Source organism: Bos javanicus, chromosome 4 (assembly GCF_032452875.1).
Source record: "Bos javanicus breed banteng chromosome 4, ARS-OSU_banteng_1.0, whole genome shotgun sequence".
Lineage (NCBI taxonomy): Eukaryota > Metazoa > Chordata > Mammalia > Artiodactyla > Bovidae > Bos > Bos javanicus.
In genome coordinates this window covers 58077158-58090732 of record NC_083871.1, presented here as the reverse complement: position 1 = coordinate 58090732, position 13575 = coordinate 58077158, and the positions used below count along the sequence as shown (strand labels likewise).

Genomic DNA, 13575 nt, shown 5'->3' with positions numbered 1-13575 from the left:
GTTGGATGGAGTACATAGAGTTATAGAAAGGGATCAGAGCTAGAGGGGCTTAAGTTTTATATGGATTTTTAGTGGCCAAGAATAAATATCTTTGGAAAAAGGAGGCAGGGTGAGAATAGTAATTTTATTAGGGGTTAAAAGAATTGTGAGAGACCGTAAGGGAATCTGGGGTACCATAGAAGGAAAAGAGGGGAGGATATTTCTAAGAACTAAAAGAAACTACCTTCTTAGGGTAAACCAAGCCAAAGAGGTACAGAGCAGTGGCTAGAGAAACATAGCCAGGTAAGGAGGAAGAGCGTGCAGGGCCAGTAGATCCACCAAAGAGACCATTTAAGACAAAAGACCCTTACAGCTGCTCAGTTTGGTTTCTAAAAATTTATCAGAGCCTCAGAATAAGACAGTTATGCTGTTATTACAATGTCATGATTGTCCTTTCCCCTATTAGGTTATCCTGGGAAAGTTTTATTCTTTGTAAGAAAATTCAGAGGTCAAAATTTACCTACTTGCAAGTGTTTTAGATATAGAACACCAAAGGAATTCCTTTTCAAAAATTACAACTATATCTCAACCTGTGATGCATTGTCTTGCTATTTTTAGTTGGCCGTATATAGTCAGCAATAACTATAAAATGTGTTCAGGTATGTCTTTTTAAATAAAAACTGAGTATGTTGAGGCTACAATTTGCCAGATGATTTACTCTTTTCTATCATTCTTTAGTATAAATATATAGCAGACATTTTTTTCTAGTCCATAAAGTTTTATTGCAAATACTGGGAACCCACTTAAAATGGAATAAACAGTGTCTACCCACATGTGTTTTTCCTTACAGGAAGCCACTTTGATTCTGGGTTAAAAGACATTGATTAATGTGAGAAGGCTCGCCTGCTTCTGTGAGCACTGGTCCTCTAATTCTGTACACACACAGAATGGACTCTAATCTCTCCAGCTGTCATGTTGATGCTCTTCGTGAGCTGTACATTTCACAGGCTCTGGAACCACTCTGCAGCTCAAACACGATCAACAGCTTTCCTCAAAACCAGAACAGCAGTGAGAGATTATTAAATCAAAATGGAAGCAAACTCTCCTCTTCGTTTATCCAAGAAACTCACAGGGGAACCTGATTTCCATATGGTTCCCACAGCTGATGCTTAATGACTATCTTCCAGACACAGGTAAAACCTTCATAATTCTCAAATACCTCTACAATGAAGTAAAACAAGGCCAAACAGAATGAAGGGAAATCATCTCCAACTGGTCTTACATGACTATAGGTTAAAATGCATGAAGGAGGCTTTTGATTTAAATAAAAGCAGATTCTCAGAAACATATGCTCACCACCCACCATTCTTCATCTGAATGGTAGAAATTTATGAGTCTCATTTCACTGTAGCATGGGACCTTTGCCAAGACACAAGAGCCCAAACATCAGTGATTAAGAAAGATGTCCAGTAAATAACATGTTTTCAGGGGGCTAATCTACTTTAGAGAGAGTTTAAAGGCAATGGCATCATATTTTGGATTGACCACATGAAGAGATGTTTTCACTTACACATTATTAAACTTTGCTTTGGACTTTTAACTAATGTAAGCCTACTCCCTGAAATAAAATGTCATTCTTGAAAAGATATAACAAAATCACAAAAATACTTCTCACAAAAATCTTCTGATTCAGCTTCCTTGAAAAATGTAGAGCCCCAAAGCCTTGCTGATACATACTACCATATCTCTCCCACATTTTATCAGCTCTTTCTTGCCACTGCCATCTGTTTGCTTGCTTTTCCCACCCATTGCCTATCCCTGTAGGCTGTTCACTGGCACGCAAATGCCTCCCTCTAAATTCTTTAATCACATCATCCAAGCAGTGTTCCAGGTCTTCAATTCTTCTTCCCAAAGATTTTCTTCAACACTACCCTCCGTATAGTTTGGACACTATCCTCCTCAGATAATTTTTTTTCAAGTAAACACTATGTACATTTCTTCTGGCCTTCTGTTTCAAAAGCAGTTATCTGCCTTATGATCCAGCAATCCCACTGCTGGGCATACACACTGAGGAAACCAGAAGGGAAAGAGACATGTGTACCCCAATGTTCATCGCAGCACTGTTTATAATAGCCAGGACATGGAAGCAACCTAGATGTCCATCAGCAGATGAATGGATAAGAAAGCTATGGTACATATACACAATGGAGTATTACTCAGCCATTAAAAAGAATACATTTGAATCAGTTCTAATGAGGTGGATGCAATTGGAACCTATTATACAGAGTGAAGTAAGCCAGAAAGAAAAACACCAATACAGTATACTAACGCATATATATGGAATTTAGAAAGATGGTAACAATAACCCTGTGTACGAGACAGCAAAAGAGACACTGATGTACAGAACAGTCTTATGGACTCTGTGGGAGAGGGAGAGGGTGGGAAGATTTGGGAGAATGGCATTGAAACATGTAAAATATCATGTATGAAATGAGATGCCAGTCCAGGTTTGATGCACAATACTGGATGCTTGGGGCTAGTGCACTGGGACGACCCAGAGGGATGGTATGGGGAGGGAGGAGGGAGGAGGGTTCAGGATGGGGAACACATGTATACCTGTGGTGGATTCATTTTGATATTTGGCAAAACTAATACAATTATGTAAAGTTTAAAAATAAAATTAAATTAAAAAAAAACATTAATACATTAAAAAAAAAAGCAGTTATTTCCTGTTACACTGTCTTGTGTGATACAAAGGAGGAAAACTTCCTAAACATTTCATCTTTTACAATCATGGTTCCCTAAGTCCTTATCATCTCAGGCTTTAAAGACTTCAAGACAATACTCAGCAGAGTCCTACGATGGAGACGTAGCTAATTCAAGTGTTTCTGGAAAAGTCATATTTTCTTTTTATTAACTTTTAATACATAAAAGTCTAACTGTTCATAATTACACTGATCTAATCACATAATCAATATCCTAGAGTAAAACTGGTAGTTACAAATTTAAAACAAATATGTAACATGATTTAATAAAATAAAAATCAAGGAAATGGAACTCAAAGGTCACATCTCTACATAACTAAAAAGATTAAAAAGTAAGGTAAATGATCATATTGTTGAAACTGATAGTATCTTTCTAACTCTACCACTCCCGTTCTAAATTAAAATCTCATTTTAAATGAGTTCCCAACAATCCAGCCTAATCATTTCAAGACAAAGCCGCAGCTGTTTAGGATGCAGGCAGTGTGATTGCTGTGGCCCTGTGTACTTGACCTCGTGCCTGTTAACAAAGAGAGTCAATTAATTATTTGCTGTTTTGAATGGTTATTTCACTTCACCTCCACCTTTCTTTAAGTGCTAAAAGGCTCAGTTGCTTTATCACCTTAACCTTAGCTTTAGTGAATGCACGCAGAATTTCTTAACTGCTAACAAATAAACCATTTTGACCCAGAAAGCTAATTTTCAGGACCACAGTGCCTACATGTCTTATGCTGGAGTCAGCAGAAGTGACACAGTAACCCAGTGGCTCATCCTCTTCCAGGAGAACCCCTTTGTTTTGAAGGGCAGCTTGGTGGCAAAGTTGTTTCCTGGACATAGGTGAGGAGACACACTAGTACTGCAACAGGTTTTATGGTCACAGTTACAGTGAAACACTGGTTTCATTAGAGTTTTTACCAAACACAAAAATGGAATTCTCTCAGTGTAAACTGAAAGTCTGTTGATTAACAGTGTATTGGTTTCTCCTGCATACGGTTAGTTTTTCCTATATACTCTTCAGGTTACATTAAGTTCAGTTGCGTAATCTCATAATTAAATTCTAAAACACTAAACTAGAACAAGAAAACAGCTTCAAAATAAATATGAAAATGGTTTTTTGCAATGTATGGATATAGTAGAACTGATACCATTTAAGTTTTAAATGTGAAAAACTAGCCATAAAGACAAAAGCTAGTCTGGAATCTATCAAGAATATTCTCACTTGTCTTGAATTCCTTTAATATTAATACCATGAAACATTTTAGAAGTTCCCAATTGCTATTTATTTATTTTTAGTCTCCTCCAGTTGAAGGGAAGATGGGATAGTAGTGATTGTCTTAAGCTTCTCATTGAATACAGCCCGAAGTCAGTTACCAGGGCTTAAAAAAAGAACAGAAAAGTACTATTCCATAGTGAGTAGTTCATAAGAAACATACCAAGATGTTGCTATTAGTTAGCCCACAAAAGTGAAATCATATCATATTCTTTGTGTCTGGCTTATTTTAATTGGCATAATGTTTTCAGGTTTATCCATGCTATCTCATGTATCTATATTCCATTTCCTAATTGTCATTTTCATGACTAACATGAGTCTTTGCTCATGAATGTGCAAAATGATTTATCAACCTAATAGCGATATCTTGGCATATTTTTTATGATCTAATAAAATGGCAACTGAAATTTTGGGAAAAAAGACTCATAATTCCTCAATTCTTTCCAAGAGAATTTATATTGACATGAAAATGATTGATTTTCTATAGTCTATAGATCTTAGTCTACGGATTAGTAGTTCTGAAACTTTAAAGTCTAGGGTTGAATCTTAGGATTTTAAAAAGCATCTAGATGATGCTGTTGGTGGTGGTCCTAGCCCACCTTTGACAGACACAACTGGAAATCCTCACATACAAAGTCTATGAAATTCAGCATATTGGATCCTCAGATATCCAATAAGACATAAGCCACAAAGAATAGTCACAAAGTGCTTCCAAAATGAACAGGACACAGAATAGTGATTTCAGAGCATGTACAAAATTCTAAACTGGTGGGAAAACCCCATTTCCCACTAGGAAAAAAAAAACCATTCTAATAATTCCATATTTAACTCCAACCTGGAATTGGACCTACAACTAGTATGGAACAATGTAACTCAAGTAAGAAAGAGCAAAATGTTCCTTTTCCAGGGTTCCTTAGAGTACAAAAACCTCATTCAGTGTAAACAGTGATCAGACACTATGGTGTAACAGAGAGGTTATGGTATTAGATACAGATAACTTATTTTTTACAATCATTAGATCATTCAACAAATATTTGCCAAATGACAATTAGGTACCAGGCACTCTGAATGACACTAGTTTATAAAACAGACCTTATAACAATTCATGGCACTCATGGTATTTTTAGGATTCAAGCCCATATGTAAGCAGTAGCATCTTGAGCAACTCATTTACTGCTCATAGCATCTTTTGTGGTAAGGGGCATGACAATTGGCACCACTGACCCCCAAATCTTGCTTCAGAGAGCAAATGAATTTCTAAACAAAAGCTTCTGAGCATCTGCTTTTTATAGAATGAACCTTGGGAAATAGTAAGTTGTATTGACCGATGCCAAGGGTTCAATTCCTACTTTAGGGAAGAAGTTATAATCTCTGAAACTGAGACCACAAAATGCACTTCTCACCACAGAGATCACTATGTAACACTCTATAAGGCGTGTGCTCTGGTCTGTTACATGCAAAGATTCGCCACCAAGGAGAAATCTCCACTCTACTTCCAAACAAATGTCAAATGGCTTCTCTCTCTACAGATTCCCGCCTCTCTCTCTCCCGCCTCTCTTCTTTCTATACTCCCGCCTTCCTCTCTCTCTCTACCTGACTTCCTTCTTAGAACCTCTTCATAAAACCTGTTAATAACTGAAGATGGTGTAGAGATTAAGCTATTTTTAGGACCAATAATTTGTTGATTTTTTTTTCATTAGTTCATGAGCTGTTAAATTTGTAGCTAAATGTATTCTTACTGGGCAATTTAATTGCTCCAGTGAAATGCAAAATTTCCATCAACCAATTCTGTGGAGAAAGTGAAGGGAATCTAATTGTTCTGTCTATTGTATATTTTAATTAATTATCCTTCAGTGAAAAACCAGGTAACAAAAACAGTGATACTGTATTAAAAATGTTCAGGAAATTCATCAAATGGTTCACAAAGCATCCTTAAAACAGGTACAAATAGAGAAATCCAAGGCCTCAGAGATTCAGAATAAGCCACCAGAAAGTTGACACATGACAGGTATTTGCCTACATTTTAGTCTCATGTTTACTGATCCCTTTCTAGGATAATGGACTAGGCCATTTATTGGTAGGTTTTCTAGGCTTTTATCCTGAGTATTTTAAAATGTCAAAATTGACTTAATTATGGTAATACTTTTAAAGAGAAGCACAGTAAGTTCCCTACATACAAACTGCCAAGATGCAAAGTCTTCACGTGTCCAATCACATAAGTTAGTTCACCTGTCTGGTGTACACTGTCATGTGAGTGCATGCTCTACAAGTGTACTTCTGTGCTTTTGTGTACCTTACTGTAAAGCACTGTACAGTATAGAGTTCAGTACACCATAGAAATGCAGTATCTTCAAGCCCAGGATGTCCAGAAGCAAGTATAAGTGCAGAGGTGATACAGCTGGTACTACTGTACTTTTCAAGGTATTATATTGTAAGATTTAAAATGTTTTCATTTTTTATGTATGATTTGTGTGAAAATATATTATAAACCTATTATAGTACAGTATTATACAGCCGATTGTACTAGTTGGGTACCTAGCGCTTCCCTGGTGGCTCAAGGCAACAAAGAATCCTCCTGCACTGCAGGAGACCTGGTTTCAATCCCTGGATTGGGAAGATCCCCTGGAGAAGGGAAAGGCTACTCACTCCAGTATTCTTGCCTGAGAATTCCGCGGACAGAGGAGCCTAGAAGGCTACAGTCCATGGGGTTACAAAGTCAGACATGAGTGAGCAACTAACTTTCACTCTCAAGTGAATTTTGTTGAATTTAGGAACAAACTGAACTTACGAAACCACTCTCAGAACCGAACTTGTCTATATGCAGTACCTACATACCTTGTCTAAATGAGTACCTACATTTTACAATAAGAAAGTATGTCATAGACAAATATTTTCCAAAGAGCACAAATCAGATTGCTAGAACTGAGACTAGGACTATGTGTATGAGACTCTTCATTTATTAATCAGAATATTTTGTTATAATTTCTCATGGTAACCATTATTATTTTCATTTTTAAGAGGTCAATATAAAAACCTGTAAAGTAACACCAAAGAGAAATTAATGGTGACAGTCTAAAATTATTTTCATTCTTTCTAAAATGTATATTCACTATGAACAATGGTATGAAATAAACAGATCAAGCTGTTAATTGTTGAAAAAGACAAAATCCTACTTAAGATTATCATTTATACTAAGCACTCCATATTTCTATAATGAAAGATAAAATCATTGAATCACAATATGTATAGATTAATGATTGATATAAAGTTCCTGTAGAACCCTCCAGTTATTTTTCTGATGCTTTGATTTCTAAAATTCTTTGATAAATCTTTCTATGGTTTATATCTAAAAAACACTAATCCCTCTCTTAGAAAAATCTACAATTTTGCTAAAACATTTTATAATTCGTGACTTTAAAAACAGATAACTTTAAAATGTAAATATAACGTTAAAGATACATACAGCTTTTCCAGAACACATATATGTACAATATATCCTCATGAATCCATATAGCATATGCTAATTTTGTCTGGGGTGGAAGGTACAATGTTGTCTGGCTATCAATACAAATTGCTCCAAAGACTTTTCTATTACTTTTAGTTTCCAATTATTTTTTAAATTTTTTTTCTGAAAATAACCTTTTACTCATCACCCAGAAATAATTGCTAGTAAAATATTGGTATTTACATTTTTCCATTTTTTCTAATTCCACACATAATTTTTAAAAATAGAACTATATACTGCATACTGTTTTGTAATCTGTTCTTTTCAAAATTTAATACTTTACAATGACAAGATTTTCCAGATCCTAACTCCCAACAGAATGAGAAGTTTCAAGTGGGACTAACACAAATTAACAGTTATCCATGATTATCTGATTAATTCTATCAATATTGGTCTTCAGTGAGACACTAGCCCAAATTAGAACTTTGAGAGAATTGAATTATTGGGTTTGGGAGCAGTCACACTGCTAAAATTATGTGGGTAATTACCAATTCTTCCCTACAGTTAGGTCTATATTTGGCAAATCAAAACAACTGGTCGTGCTTTATGCAGTATTTAGGAAAACCTTGTTAAACTTACAATTAAGATCAGGACTGACAAAATAAACAATTAAAGCTAGTCTCCTGGGAAATAAAAAAAATGTTTAAAATAAAATTTGAGGATATCTTATTTAAATTTTTAGCAACTTTTCTTTCCCTGCATCTGGTCTTCTTCCACTTCTGCTGCCTTCCTTATTTTTGTTCTGTGGAGACAAGCATTATACAAAATCAACACCTGCCACCTTCTCAGTTAGGAGAGCTGAAACAACACTATTCAATGTTTGGAATAATAACTACCTTCTCTTAACCTCTATTCTATCATTTCTTGGGGAAGAAAAAGAATGGGGAAACTAAATATAAAGGGATTAATTTAAAAACTGATAGTAGGATATTTAAGGTGAAACATACACTGCAAGATCTTTTTCAAAGACTTTTGAAAATATTCCAGTGACGATTGCTCATGTATAAAATGGTCATATCTATTAATGTGTACGTGCATGCATGCTAAGTCACTTTAGTTGTGTCTGACTCTGCGATACTGTGAACTGTAGCCTGCCAGGCTCCTCTCTCCATGGGATTCTCCAGGCAAGAATACTGGAATCAAATGCCATGCCCTCCTCCAGAGAATCTTCCCGACCCAAGGATCGAATTTGCGTCTCCTGTATTGGTAGGCGGGTTCTTTACCACTAGTGCCACCTGGGAAGCTCACATCTATTAATACCTGAGTCTGATTTCAATTTCCATTAAAAGACCCTAGACAACATAGTGATTTTCCCTGTGTTTTACTCTCAAGGTATCAAAAATAACACAGATATATTCGAGCTGCTGCCTTCCAAAGGCTAGACCCTGCTGCGTCATTGAGGCAAAGGAATAAAACTGAATCAGGTCATGTATCCAAGTACACACTCCATGAAGGAGCCATTGATTTGGAACTCCCTATTTAGGGCAACATTTTGACCCTGGCTAGATTACTAGTTACTCAAAGTCAAGTAGTTTTAGTTGAGTTCTTATTGCATAAGTGCTCATATAGGAGGAAAAATATACATAGAACATCAAAATTTGCACCTCTGTAGGCAGTCTCAGTAGAGAATCCTAGGACTGAATAGACATGAAGATCTAGTAACTCTCTGATCCCTGGAGGTGGTTCCCTTAGGTCAGAAATGAAGCAAATTGCCTGGCACCATTGAAGGAACTAACACAACACGGTCCGTGAATTACCTAAAAAGACTCTGCTGTTATTGTGCAAGTATGCTTTGTGAGAACTAACGGATATTTGAAAAGATATGAGCAGTACATCCCAACTGCATTTATTTGTTCTTATAAAGTTTTCTTAATTATAATAATTAAATAATCTAGCTGCAACATCATCTAGATAAAGGTATTTTTTTAGATAGGATTTTGCAACTCAAATCTCTTATGGAAATGGTAGTTGATGAGTTTCCTTAAGTCAAACAATTTTGCTCATCTAATTTGAAAAGTCATGTGATTGAACCATTAACTATGACCCCATAATCACAACAGAAAGCCACAGGTTAAAGATCCTAATGTCTTAAAATTAACTATAACCTCTTAACATCCTCCCCTTTCAATTTAAGTCCCTATTTTTAAAATCATTCTTATTATGATGAAATATCACAAAATGCATAATTTTGATTCTATTTATACTCATGCAATTATCAACAAATAAATCCTCCTTGAAGTGAAAACATCTGATAAATTCCACACAAGTAATTTTTTTAAGAACTATAAATAAATTGGTCAGCTCCACCATTAAATTGTAATTATTGACAGTTATTGTATATGAAACAAAAAACAACAGTAAGTATTGAGAGGAAGTAGCATTTGACCCCAGACTTCAAGGAAGCCCAAGAGCCTAACTGTCCAGGTAATGAAGACACAAATAAAAGATCTATCTTCCTTTCTAAAAATAATAGTCCATCTAGTTCTAATGCTCAGAGAAGACAATGGCAACCCACTCCAGTACTCTTGCTTGGCAAATCCCATGGATGGAGGAGCCTGGTAGGCTGCAGTCCATGGGGTTGCTAGGAGTTGGACACGACTGAGAGACTTCACTTTCATTTTTCATTTTCATGCATTGGAGAAGGAAATGGCAACCCACTTCAGTGTTCTTGCCTGGAGAATCCCAGGAACGGGGGAGCCTGGTGGGCTGCCGTCTCTGGGGTCGCACAGAGTCGGACACGACTGAAGTGACTTAGCAGCAGCAGCAGCAGTCCTAATGCTAAGATTTCCCATGTGTCTTGCAAATCCTGCCATAGAGATGGTCCTCTACTCTCCCCAGAATGAAGCCTGCCCCAGTTAAGAGAATTTTGAAAAGATAAACCAAGAGGAACAAATGCACCTTCAGAATACAGAAACTTAGTTTTGATTCCTGGTAAAATCTCAGAGCTTCTCCCTGGCCCCGGTGGTTTATTTGTAAAACACAATCTCCTCAGCACCCCATCCAGTGCTGTGACACTGTGACTAGGGTAGATTGAAAGACATTTTAATGAATCTTTTTTAAGTCACACAGTAACATAACACTTCCTTCAGGAAAACAAGCTAGGATTTTATATAACACTCCACATATTTTAATTATTTTTCCTCTTAGATTATCTACTTTTCAAAGGAGAAATAAAGTACTACATAATGTTATGATTGGGATCTCCAGTTAACTTCCACGCTGAAATACTCACAAATTCTTCATGGAAATGACAAACAGCAGAGTATGAAAAACACGTGTCAAACTAGTGGAGTGAGAAAATAAAAAATTAAAAGTATCATAAATGTTCTTTACATGATCACTCCGTCATTTTTATGTTTACTTATAATGTTTGGGTAGGTAACAAGTTAAAAGTCAAGAAAGAGACACCTTGAACAACTAACTTAACTGCATTAAATAATCTATACTATTTATAAAGATGTCAAGAAAGAAAATAATACTTGAATTCTCACAGAACAAGTCTTCTCGTTATTATTAAGGTCTTGACAGAGGAAAGGATAATCAGAGTTGACAGGTGTTTACCATGCACTGTATTCCACTCAATAAACCTGTTTTTCAATATACAGTGACAACTCTTATTTTAATTGGAACAGCTATCTTTTTAAAACTACAAAATTTTAAATGGTTCTTTCTATTTGCTTGTTTGTCTTTTCGAAGGTTTATTTGACTCTAATATCCTAGGATATTGCTCACCAAACTCTGTTTTATGGAACACTAACTTTAGGGATTTAAAAATATTAACAGTACAACTTTAAGGCAAGGGTTCTATGGAAAATTAAGCTTTGGAACACTAGGTTAGAGAAGAGAGTTGAGTTTCTTTACTGCAAGGCTTCTCAGAGTCAAATGCTAACATGAACTGCACATTGCAAACAGATGGATATAGTATGCAGGTGTCCAAAATGTCTTTCAGAATAGAGTCTCTTTTTTGCCTAAGACAAGTTAACATCTCACAGATGGTATGGATAACACTTCTTTATGATTTAGTTAAGAAGCATTACATTCAAAGATATTAATTAAAAATTACAGTTGTTCCTGACAACTAAGATATTAATTAAAAATTACAGTTGTTCCTGACAACTAAGAAGTGTTATATTCAAAGATATTAATTAAAAATTACAGTTGTTCCTGACAACTAGGGGACAATTAAAGCTGTCCCCTAGTCTCCCAGAATATTTCACTAAAATAAAAATACTCTTAGGAAAGATGGAATATTATCCCATTATCTATCTCTAACAGCTTGGTTCTAGATTAGTTTAACAGAAAATGCCAGAAAAATAAGTGGGAGAAATGAAAATAAGATATACTTAAGAAGCAGAGTAAGCAGATTATGTAGGGCAAAGCAGAGCCTCAATTCTGTCTTTGGAGGCTTAAGAAAGAAGTTATTAGGGCTCTTATTAAGTGTACTCTAACTGCTCTAACAAATTGAGTGATCCCCAAAATGCATCATGGTTCAAACCTAAGTAAAGTTCACTTATGGCTCAGATAACTGTCAACAATCTGAAGCTTCGGTTGTTAGGAGCCACAGAGTGCACGCACCTCAACTCTGTTGTACTGTCAATAGCTTTTCCACAGTCAACACGTGGCTTCCAAGGTCACCTTTGGAAGGTCCATTCTAGCCAGTGGAAAAGGAATAGAAATTAGAGGTGCATGCAGGAGGATATTTTAAACTAGAAATCTGTACTTGGTGTGCATCACTCCTCATATTTCTTTGGCTAAGTAGAGTCACATGACCACAATAACTACAGGAGAAGTTGTGAAATGCGATCCAGCTGGTGCACAGAAGATTAGGAAAATATACATTTTTGTTAACACATAGTAGCCTTTGCTACATATATATAAGGAAAAAGAGGTTAAAATGAGATTCCACAGTAGGGAAATGTCACAAAGCACAAGGAAAACAAAGACAAATGTGTTCTATGCCATTGCCCAGTGCTAGAAGTGTTTGCACCATCATAAACAAACAAACAAAAAAGGACACAAAAAGCTATTTGGAAAAGTTAAAATTAATCCAAACATCAAAAATAGAACAATTAAATGAATTATGATTCCCTGGTGGCTCAGTGGTAAAGAGTCTGCCTGAAATGCAGGAGACACAGAGACTTGGATTTGATCCCTGGGTTGGGAAGATCCCCTGGAGAAGGAAATGGGAACCAACTTTAGTATTCTTGCCTAGAGAATCCCATGGACAGGGGAGCCTCATGGGCTACTGTCCATGGGGCTGCAAAAAGTTGGAGACAACTCAGCAAATAAACAACAACAGATTCATAGAATATCATGTAGTCAGTAAACATCATGTTGCAGAATAATGCCATAATGTTTGAAAATTTGCAAGATTTTCACAGTATTAAGATGTATAAATAGAGTATGTTCAATCTGACCTAATTTTTCTAAATATATATATATATATATACACATATATACAGTTATAAGCATGTGGGGAAGAAAGCCTAGAAAGACAGTCGTTAAGGTATTATTTCTGAGTACTATCCTTGGGTATTAAAATTATGGATATTTAATTTTTAAATTTTTATCTGTAATTTCTTATTTTAAAAAAATGAATACATAGTATGTTTATCATAAATAATATTTTCAAATAAAAATATAATAATGTAACTAAATATATATCAATTATAAAATTATGAAGCTGTTGATAGTAAAAAGTAAAGACAAAATAAAAAAACATGTATTTGATCTCTTTCCCCACATATCTGATGGGGACATTATATTAAGACATGAGGTAAAAACTGTGAACATGATTGCTGGTAGAGAAAAAAATAGCTTCAACTATTGCTGCAATCTTTACTTTATAATTTTAACAAACAACAACAAACATTTCTGAGCTTTCATTATGAACCTAGATAGACAAAGGCCAATGTTATTTTGTGCCACCAATTATCTCTGTTGATCGATGGACCAGCAATTACTTTCCATCCAGAGCTTTGCTCAGTAAAAACTCATACATTATTTTCTGTTTATTGATTCTGATGCATGCACCATTCTGTTGCATACAGCAACACAGA

General features: G+C 35.5%; 1 protein-coding gene and 1 long non-coding RNA gene across 3 annotated transcripts in view; one reads left to right on the top strand and one right to left on the bottom strand.

Annotated features, from left to right (window-relative positions):
- Positions 1–1232, top strand: part of LOC133246124 (uncharacterized) — a 44339-nt gene extending 43107 nt beyond the window's left edge. Inside the window, exon 3 of the long non-coding RNA XR_009735917.1 lies at positions 830–1232. This is a non-coding gene — a long non-coding RNA (uncharacterized LOC133246124). The remainder of the gene's footprint in view (positions 1–829) is intronic.
- Positions 1–13575, bottom strand: part of IMMP2L (inner mitochondrial membrane peptidase subunit 2) — a 963981-nt gene that overhangs the window by 319290 nt on the left and 631116 nt on the right. The window lies entirely within an intron of this gene.